Source organism: Pseudophryne corroboree, chromosome 10, assembly GCF_028390025.1.
Source record: "Pseudophryne corroboree isolate aPseCor3 chromosome 10, aPseCor3.hap2, whole genome shotgun sequence".
Classification (NCBI taxonomy): Eukaryota; Metazoa; Chordata; class Amphibia; order Anura; family Myobatrachidae; genus Pseudophryne; species Pseudophryne corroboree.
The window spans coordinates 315,537,470-315,547,314 of record NC_086453.1 but is presented as its reverse complement, the minus strand read 5'-3'; positions in this window follow the sequence as shown (position 1 = coordinate 315,547,314).

Genomic DNA, 9,845 nt, shown 5'->3' with positions numbered 1-9,845 from the left:
CTAGGCGTAATGTGTAACGTGTAATGGGCTCTACCAGGCGTAATGTGTATAATGGTCTCTACCAGGCGTAATGTGTATAGGGGATCTACCAGGCGTAATGTGTAACATGTAATGGGCTCTACCAGGAGTAATGTGTAACATGTGTAATGGGCTCTACCAGGCGTAATGTGTAACATGTGTAATGGGCTCTACCACACATTATGTGTAACGGGCTTTACCAGGCGTAATGTGTAACATGTGTAATGGGCTCTACCACGTGTATTGTGTAACGTGTGATGGGCTCTACCAGGCATAATGTGTATACTGGTCTCTACCAGGCATAATGTGTATAGGGGCTCTACCAGGCTGTTAGGATCTCCTGCTCTGTGCTGCCACGTCGCCATGGCAACCGGGAGGCAAGTGTTAGCGAAGTAACCTGAGCGCAGCTGATACTCCGGTACGGGTTTTTACTGTGTAGTGGTTACAGGCTCTGTGCACGGCAGGGAATCCGGCGCTGGTTTTGTGCTCACAGTCTGTGAGGTCTGAGTGGGGCGTGGACAGCACCTGCTATATAAACCATCCTCTCAGGCTAGGCAAATGCTGCTGAATCTTTGTTTGTTAGTCAGTTCCAGAGAGTTAGCTAGTACTGTGTGACTTTGTATTTACTTGTTGCTTACTGCGAATAGGCCTTGGGATTCGGTACTTCATTCTGCCACCAATCCGGACCTAGCAGTAAGACTGGAGTCAGTTGTTTGACCTGCTGGGGTTCTTTTGCTATTCTGTGAACCCAGCAGGTTTGCGGCTGTACTCTCAGACTTGCTTGCTTAATCCTCCCTCACTGTGCAGGGCGTCCAGGTGTCAGTTTAGTGGCAGTAAGCTGAACCTGTGCCCTGCAAGTGGGGGTTAGGATTGTGGATACTCTCCTTGTGTCTATATTTCTATCTCTGACCAAGGAGTTTATTCCCACACCCGTTGGTAACCCTTTGGGGTTTTTTCTGTTGCTCTTAGCAACATCATTTCAGGTGCTCCACATGTTAAATCACTACACATCGCTTCATTGTCCGCTCTATTCCATCTGAGCATTCCTGACACTAGGGAGACACCCAATTCCTGAGCCTTTGGGCTTCTCCGTTCACTTTGTGTTTATTAGTTATTCCACCACCTCCTGTGTATGTTATGTTATACTGTCTTTGAGTTCGTTTGCTTCGCTTCCCTCTCTGTTCATACACCGGTATACTCCTGTTAGCACTGGTGTGCGTAACATAGGCATAATGTGTATAATGGTCTTTACCAGGCATAACGTGTATAATGGTCTCTACCAGGCATAATGTGTATAGGGGCTCTACCAGGTGTAATGTGTACAAGCGGCTTTACCAGGCGTAATGTGTATAATGGGCTCTACCTGGCATGTGTATAATGGGCTCTACCATGCATAATGTGTATAATGGGATCTACCAGACGTAATGTGTATAATGGGCTCTACCTGACATAATGTGTGTAATGGGCTCTACCTGGCATAATGTGTATAATGGGATCTACCAGGCATAATATGTATAATGGGTTCTACCTGGCATAATGTGTGTAATGGGCTCTACCGTGCATAGTGTGTATAAGGGGCTCTACCAGGTGTAATGTGTACAAAGGACCACTCCCAGCCAGAGGCATCACTCACATCTTGTACATCCGGTGCGGCGCCGGCAGAAAAGGGGGCATGGCTTCCAGAAGTGGAAATAGCTTTGCGTCCCGACCCCCATTTTTCGTCACTTGGGGGGTTCGGGAGGTGCGGGCTGCCTCCTGCGGAGTTCTGTTTCTGCAGTGCCGGCTCCTGCTCAGTGACAGGAGCCGAGTGCAGCACATAATGTAACAGTGCAGCATTCTGCTCCTGTCACTGAGCAGGACCCGGCATTTTGGTGTCGCCCCTCGGCGGGAGACACACGTCGCGGGCCGCACCCTCCTTGCCACTGCTCCCAGCTGCTTCATAGAGTTCCATACAGGTGCAAGAGATCTGTCTAAGGTGGCCAGGAGCTAGGGGCGCAAATTGATATTTTATCTTGCCCCCCCAACCAAAAAACATTCTGATGCCCCTGCTGTAGCAACATATACAGTAAATTTATAGGGGATGTAGTTATGTGTTCAACCGCCAGGAGACCGCCGGTCACATTACCGATGGCTACTCCCCGCCCTCTCTAAATACCGTCAGTCGGCATGCTGACTAGCGGGGACTATTCCCACTCGTGGGTGTCCATGACACCCATAGAATGAGAAAAAAACCTGTGGCGAGCAAATTTGTAGTTGCCACTTTGGAATTACAGTTTTGAAAATTAAATGTGTTTGGTTGCCATTGGCAACACCACAACTTCCCTGTGCATGGGTTTTCAGAAGTATCTTCAGTGTTAACACAAATTATATTCCAACTCCAACAACCTGGGCAGATGTTAATGCTTTGAGCATAAATAAATAAATAGTTGCATACTGCACCATTTCATCTGTAAAGGGTTAATAATTTAAAGGCAAAACCAACCGGGTAATTAATTGCCCGCTTTAAATCTAGTGACTCTTTCCTACAAATTGCGGGCTATCACATTTGGTTTTAAATATAAATTTTTCAAAGGGGATAAAATGCCAGCTGTCGGGATCCCGGCGTTCAGGACACGCCGAAATCCTAACAGCCGACAATGCCGCCAGCCGGAATCCTGGTGCACCAGGGCTATTCCCACTCATGGGTGTCCACAACACCCATAGAGTGGGAATAAATCCTATGGCGAGCGTAGCGGGCCATCGAGCCCACTGCATGGCAAGCACAGCGAGCCCGCAAGGGGACTCTTAGTGCTCGCCCCGCTGCTGGCATTCTGGCGCACGGGATGCCGCTGTCGGGATATTGGCAGTCGGCGTCCCAGCCGCCGGTATAACGTATGTAATCCTTTCAAAGCTGTGATAAAGGAGTTTTGCATGCTCAATAATGATTGATATTTATCACAGAAAAGCGTTCTATTTATCACAAAGGCACAGAGGGGGTCATTCCGAGTTGTTCGCTCGGTAAATTTCTTCGCATCGCAGCGATTTTCCGCTTAGTGCGCATGCGCAATGTCCGCACTGCGACTGCGCCAAGTAAATTTGCTATGCAGTTAGGAATTTTACTCACGGTTTTTTCTTCGTTCTGGTGATCGTAATGTGATTGACAGGAAGTGGGTGTTTCTGGGCGGAAACTGGCCGTTTTATGGGAGTGTGTGAAAAAACGCTACCGTTTCTGGGAAAAACGCGGGAGTGGCTGGAGAAACGGAGGAGTGTCTGGGCGAACGCTGGGTGTGTTTGTGACGTCAAACCAGGAACGACAAGCACTGAACTGATCGCACTGGCAGAGTAAGTCTCGAGTTACTCAGAAACTGCACAGAGATGTCTTATCGCAATATTGCGAATCTTTCGTTCGCAATTTTAAGAAGCTAAGATTCACTCCCAGTAGGCGGCGGCTTAGCGTGTGCAAAGCTGCTAAAAGCAGCTTGCGAGCGAACAACTCGGAATGACCCCCAGAGTTTTTTATATGCTATCAATATTAATGTGTAATTATCTGCACTCGGGGCCTAATTATGTTTTTACGCAGTGCTGATGTTCGCACAACTAAGCGGTTATGGGCAGTTTGCGCACATGCTGCCATCGCAGTGCATTCGCGGCAAGGTATCTTTGCAATTGCGCTCGCAGTGAGAATGTTAACGCAGAGCGATTGACAGGAAGGGATCGTTTTGGCGAGGTAACGGGGAATGTCGGCAAAAACACAGGCATGTCACGGCCATTGTCAGGGCACGTATCTGCCTTCAGCTGCAGTCATGTACTGTACATAAAGAAATGTGGCGCCAGTGTCACTACTGCCGCGCAGAGGTGTAGCTAGGCGCCATGGTGCCCAGAGCAAGGGTATATTTTGGTGCCCCCCTCCCCTATACTGAATTGGAGGCCTAGCCAACATGTGGTGGCATGTTACATTTAAAAAAAAAAAAAAATATTTAAAAATCCTAAATTGGTGACACGGCCATTTCCAGACCTTGTGAAGCTCAGGGCAAAAGTTTCCTTTGGGTGCCTCCCCTGTTTAAAATAGGGTCAGTGCGTTCTGAAGGCTTGCAACAACAATATAGTGGCATGGCAGTATGGACGGTGTAATGGTCAGCATTACAGCCTCACAGCACTGAGGTCATGGGTTCAATTCCCACCATGGCCCTAACTGTGTGGAGTTTGTATATTCTCCCCGTGCATGCGTGGGTTTACTCAGAGTATTACAGTTTCCTCCCATGATACAAAAATATACTGGTAGGTTAATTGGCCCCCAACAAAAATTAACCCTGTTGTGTGTGTGTGTGTGTGTGTGTATGGTAAGGAATATAGATTGTAAGCTCTTATAGGGCAGGAACTGATGTGAATGGCAAAATATTCTCTGCGGAATATGTGTGCGCTATATAAATAACTGGTAATAAATAAATAATGGCTTCATTGGAAGGTGCAGGGCCATAGAATAGCACCAGTTCATATTACACCGCACAGTAGTGTCCTTTGGCCCTCATTCCGAGTCGTTCGCTCGGTAATTTTCATCGCATCGCAGTGAAATTCCGCTTAGTACGCATGCGCAATAATCGCACTGCGACTGCGCCAAGTAATTTTACAATGAAGATAGTATTTTTACTCACGGCTTTTTCTTCGCTCCGGCGATCGTAGTGTGATTGACAGGAAATGGGTGTTACTGGGCGGAAACACGGCGTTTTCGGGGCGTGTGGATAAAAACGCTACCGTTTCCGGAAAAAACGCAGGAGTGGCCGGAGAAACGGGGGAGTGTCTGGGCGAACGCTGGGTGTGTTTATGACGTCAAACCAGGAACGACAAGCACTGAACTGATCGCAGATGCCGAGTAAGTCTGAAGCTACTCTGAAACTGCTAAGTAGTTTGTAATCGCAATATTGCGAATACATCGGTCGCAATTTTAAGAAGCTAAGATTCACTCCCAGTAGGCGGCGGCTTAGCGTGAGCAACTCTGCTAAAATCGCCTTGCGACCGATCAACTCGGAATGAGGGCCTTTATTCACAATACACCGTCCGTACCTGCAGCATCTGAAGTAGAGACGTGTTGCAGCTTGCAGGAAAGAGAGAGGTGCTGCAGCAGCCGGGGCAGAGAGTAGTGATGCAGGACAGAAGTAACTCTGTTGCACAGCTACAAGCAGACAGTGAGATATATAAAGAGCACGCCCTCTAACTTTTTCGGCGCTCGGAGCTCGCGCTTCACCGGAGCCACCGTCGCTACACCCCTGCTGCCGTGGCCAGTCTGCATACCCATAGACTCAGGGAGTCGATGTTCCTGGTTATTGTTAAGCCGTCTGATGGTGGGAGAGAGAAATCTGACGCTGGTTGGATAAGTACTGCAGCAGGAGGCGTCTGCTTGTAACAGATGCCTGCTGCTGTAATTCCATATAGTTCTATCACTGCTGCTTCCAAGGAAGCCGCAGTAATAGCAAAGCCGGCCTCACTTGAATAAGCTTCAAGGACATATGGATAAGCCTTGTTGCATGCATGGCACAGAATTACATATTTTATACAAAAACATTACATGCATCCAATTCTGCATCGTGCCCGCTCTATGGGGGGGATTCAATTACCCGTGGTAAATTACCATGGGTGAAAAAGGGAGGTAGACTCTGGGCTATTCCCCAGACAGCTTTGTTAACGCCCGTTAAATTAGTATGTTAATGGACGTTAACACACAGAACCCATGAAAACTTTGCGTGTTAATAGGGTCGCGGCACACTTTAACCCGCTGGTAATGATGGGCCTAATTCAGACCTGATCACTTCTGTGTGGATTCACAGAACGGTCGATTATCGATCGACTGCGCATGCGTTCGGATCGTAATGCGCATGCGCGAGGCAAAACTGCAAAAAATCGAGTGTCTTTTTTGATCGCTAGACGTACACAAGTTTGATTGACAGGAAGCAGGCGTTTGGGAGTGGTAACTGCCCGTTTCTGGGAGTGTCAGTAAAAATGCAGGCGTGCCCAATCGTTTTCAGGGCGGGTGTGTGACGTTAGCTCCGCCAGCGATCAGCCTGATTCTATCGCACTGTAAGAGTAGGTCCTGGGGTACGCACAGACTGGACAGACTGGAAAAATCATTCATTGATGAGTGAGTTGCAATCGGTGTTCGCAGAGATTTTCGCATGGCGTACGCAGACTTGCACGGGGCGAGTATTCACTCTGTCTGGGTGGTGACTATCTGATCGCAAACCTCTGCAAATTCACAGAGGAGCGATCAGGTCTGAATTAGGCCCAATGTCACATGTGTAGGGGCAAGGGCTGGTGCAAGGTATCTCGATACACTAGGCAAAACTTCAACCTGCTCCTTCCCTCCAATCCACCAAACGTACACCAGTACCCACTTTCCAAACCCTCAGGCGAAACTGTGAAGGTAGCATCTTAGAAGTTCATAGAAGTTCAATAGCCGCCATCTGCATTCAGGGCCTAATTCAGACCTGATCGCAGCAGCAAATTTGTTAGCAGTTGGGCAAAACCATGGGGGTAATTCTGAGTTGATCGCAGCATGAACTTTGTTAGCAGTTGGGCAAAACCATGTGCACTGCAGGGGAGGCAGATATAACATGTGCAGAGAGAGTTAGATTTGGGTGTGGTGAGTTAAATCTGCAATCTAAATTGCAGTGTAAAAATAAAGCAGCCAGTATTTACCCTGCACAGAAACAATATAACCCACCCAAATCTAACTCTCTCTTCAAATATTATATCTGCCCCCCCCCCCCCCCTGCAGTGCACATGGTTTTGCCCAACTGCTAAAAAATTTCCTGCTGCGATCAACTTGGAATTACCCCCATGTGCAGTGCAGGGGGGGCAGATATAACATGTGCAGAGAGAGTTAGATTTGGGTGGGCAGAGCCGGCCATAGGCATAGGCAAACTAGGCAATTGCCTAGGGCATTTGATATGCCTAGGGGCATCAGCAGCTTCTGCTGATTAAAATGATATGCGGCACGCCTATATTCTGTGTGTAGCATTTCATATGCAGATACAGCCACAGTCTCACACAGAATATAGGCATGCTGCATATCATTTTAATCAGCAGAATCTGCTTTTGCATCCTAGCGACATAGCACTGCAAATAAGATGCATATTCATAAAAAAAGGTGCCCGGCGTTAGCATTGAGGCAAGATTTATGAGGACACATCTGTATCCAAGCAGAGGCAGAGGTCACAGTGTTAGTGGCAGTGTGAGTGCTGTGTGCATGTGAGTGGGTTGGTTGGGCAGTAGTGTTCGGAATATGTGTAAGGAGCATTATGTGTGTCATGGAAAAATGCATTAATAATGTGCAACATATGTGTAAGGGGCACTATGTGTGTCATTATGTGCATAAGGGCATTAATAATATGCGGCATATGTGTAAGGGACATTATGTGTAAAAGAGCATTAATAATGGTTGTCATAATGTGTAAGACGCATTATGTTTATAAGGACATTAATGATGTGTCTCATATATGTAAGGGGCATTACTGTGTGGAATTATGTGTATAAATGCATTACTAATGTGTGGCATTATGTGTATAAGGTGCACTACTATGTGGCATTGCGTATAGAAAGGGCATTACTGTGTCGTCTAATGTGAATAAAGAGCAATATGGTGTGGTGTAATGTAAATAAGGAGCAATTCAGTGTAATGTACTGTGAATAAGGAGCTCTACTGTGAGGAGTAACATATATAAGGTAAAGTGGTACTACTGTGGGATGTAATGTGAATTATGGACACTATCCCATGATCAAATGTGAATAAAGTTGCAGTACTGTGTGGCATAATTTGAATTGGGGGTACTATTGTGTGGCCATGCCCCTTGCCAGCAAAAACACACCCCTTTTTGGGCTGTGCGCCAAATATGCGAACTGTTCCTATTTAAAATATAGGGGGTATCAACACCAAAATAAGGACTGTTATGGGTGAGGGGTGATGGTGCTGGGAAAGAGGTGCAAGGTCAGAGGCGGAACCAGCGGTGGTGCTAGGGGGCACCAGCCAAAATCTTGCCTAGGGCATCATATTGGTTAGGGCCGGCTCTGTGGGTGGGGTGTGTTCAAATTGAAATCTAAATTGCAGTGTAAAAATAAAGCAGCCAGTATTTACCCTGCACAGAAACAAAATGACCCACCCAAGTCTAAAGCCCCGTTCACACAGGGAGATGTGTGCTGAGCGAGGGGGAGCGCTCACTTCACACAGCAGTAAAGTGAGCGATCTACTAGATTTGGCATGCATGTATGCCAAATCTAGAGTCAGCGATAGCGACGCCCGAGCCGCGCATTGCTATCGCTATGGGCACACACACAGAGAGATCCGTGCTTAATTTCTAAGCATTCTAGTCAGATTGCTTAGAATTTAAGCACGGATCTCTCCGTGTGTACCCCCCTTAACTCTCTCTGCACATGTTATATCTGCCCCCTGCAGTGCACATGGTTTTGCCCATTAGCTAACAAATTTGCTTCTGCGATCAGATGTGAACTAGGCCCTAAAGGGGTGTACACACGGAGAGATCCGTGCTTAAATTCTAAGCAATCTGACTAGATCCCTTAGAAATTAAGCACTGGTCTGTCCGTGTGTAGGGTGTTGGCGACAGTGATGTGCGGTCCTGCATGTCGCAATCGCGGATCTAGATTTGGCATGTATGCATGCCAAATCTAGTGAGATCGCTCATTTCACCGCTTGGTGAAATGAGTGGCCTCCCGTCCGTCTGTCCCCCTTGCTCAGCACACATCGCGCTGTGTGCTAAGTGGGGGGAGAGATGTGTGCTGAGTGCAGTGGCGGATCTTGCCACGGGCAAGCGGTACTTTTGCCGGGGCGCCGCCTTCCGGAGGGCGCCACACCAGGGCAAGATCCGCCACTGTGCCTCCCGCAGTGCCCCACTGTGCCCCCCCCGCTTTGAAGGGAACCAGACGCGTAGCGTCTAGTTTCCCTTCATTGAGAGGACCATAGTTGTGCGGTGCGCGATGACGTCATCGCGCACCGCACAGCATAGTGGCAAAGACACTAGGGGTCATAATTGACCTCTAGTGTCTATGCTGTTCTATGGGAGAGACGTAATAACGTCTCTCCCATAGATCGAGGAGAGGAGAGAAGAAGAGCGGCGCCGGCGGAGGAGGTCTGCAGCGGTCTGGATCAGGAACGGGGATGGTAAGTATACTTTTTTTTATTTTATTTTTTCTTTCAGCGTTGCTACAGGGGCATAATGGGGACATAACTGACCACGCCCCCATTTGAAGCCACGTCCCTATACTTTGCCCGGGGCGCCACAAGGCCAAGAACCGGCCCTGGCTGAGTGGTCTGTGCTAGATCGCTTAGCACACATCTCCCCCGTGTGTACAGGGCTTTAGTGTAACAAGGATGCATATTTCAGAGTCATCCTTAATTTTCTGTTGATAGCAGACTCAGGGCTGCCCCCCCCTCCCTCCCTCCCTCCCGCCCCCAGATCCAGATGCCATAGGCAGCTGCCTTAAGATAAAGCTGGCCTAGGTGGGGGCAGGGCCAGCACACTTCTTCTTACAGCACTGCCTAAAGTACAACTTTTATTAAAAAAGGTTATTTTGAACATCTGAACAGATCCTGTCGTTGATCCCTGTCGGTCTCTAAAACCCTATCCCTCCACAATCCCACTGTGGTTTACAAGCGCTGGACCAATCCCTAGGATCTATGCTGACTCGAAATGCATGAATTTGCAACAAAGAGATAATAGCATGTGGTTCTTCTCAAATCGTTATCGAGCCCTAGGCCTTTAAGCCTAGATTGGTAGGGGGGGAAAATTGGTGGTGGTGGTGGTGGTGGGGGGGGGACATGACAAAAAGCCTGGCTTGCCGGT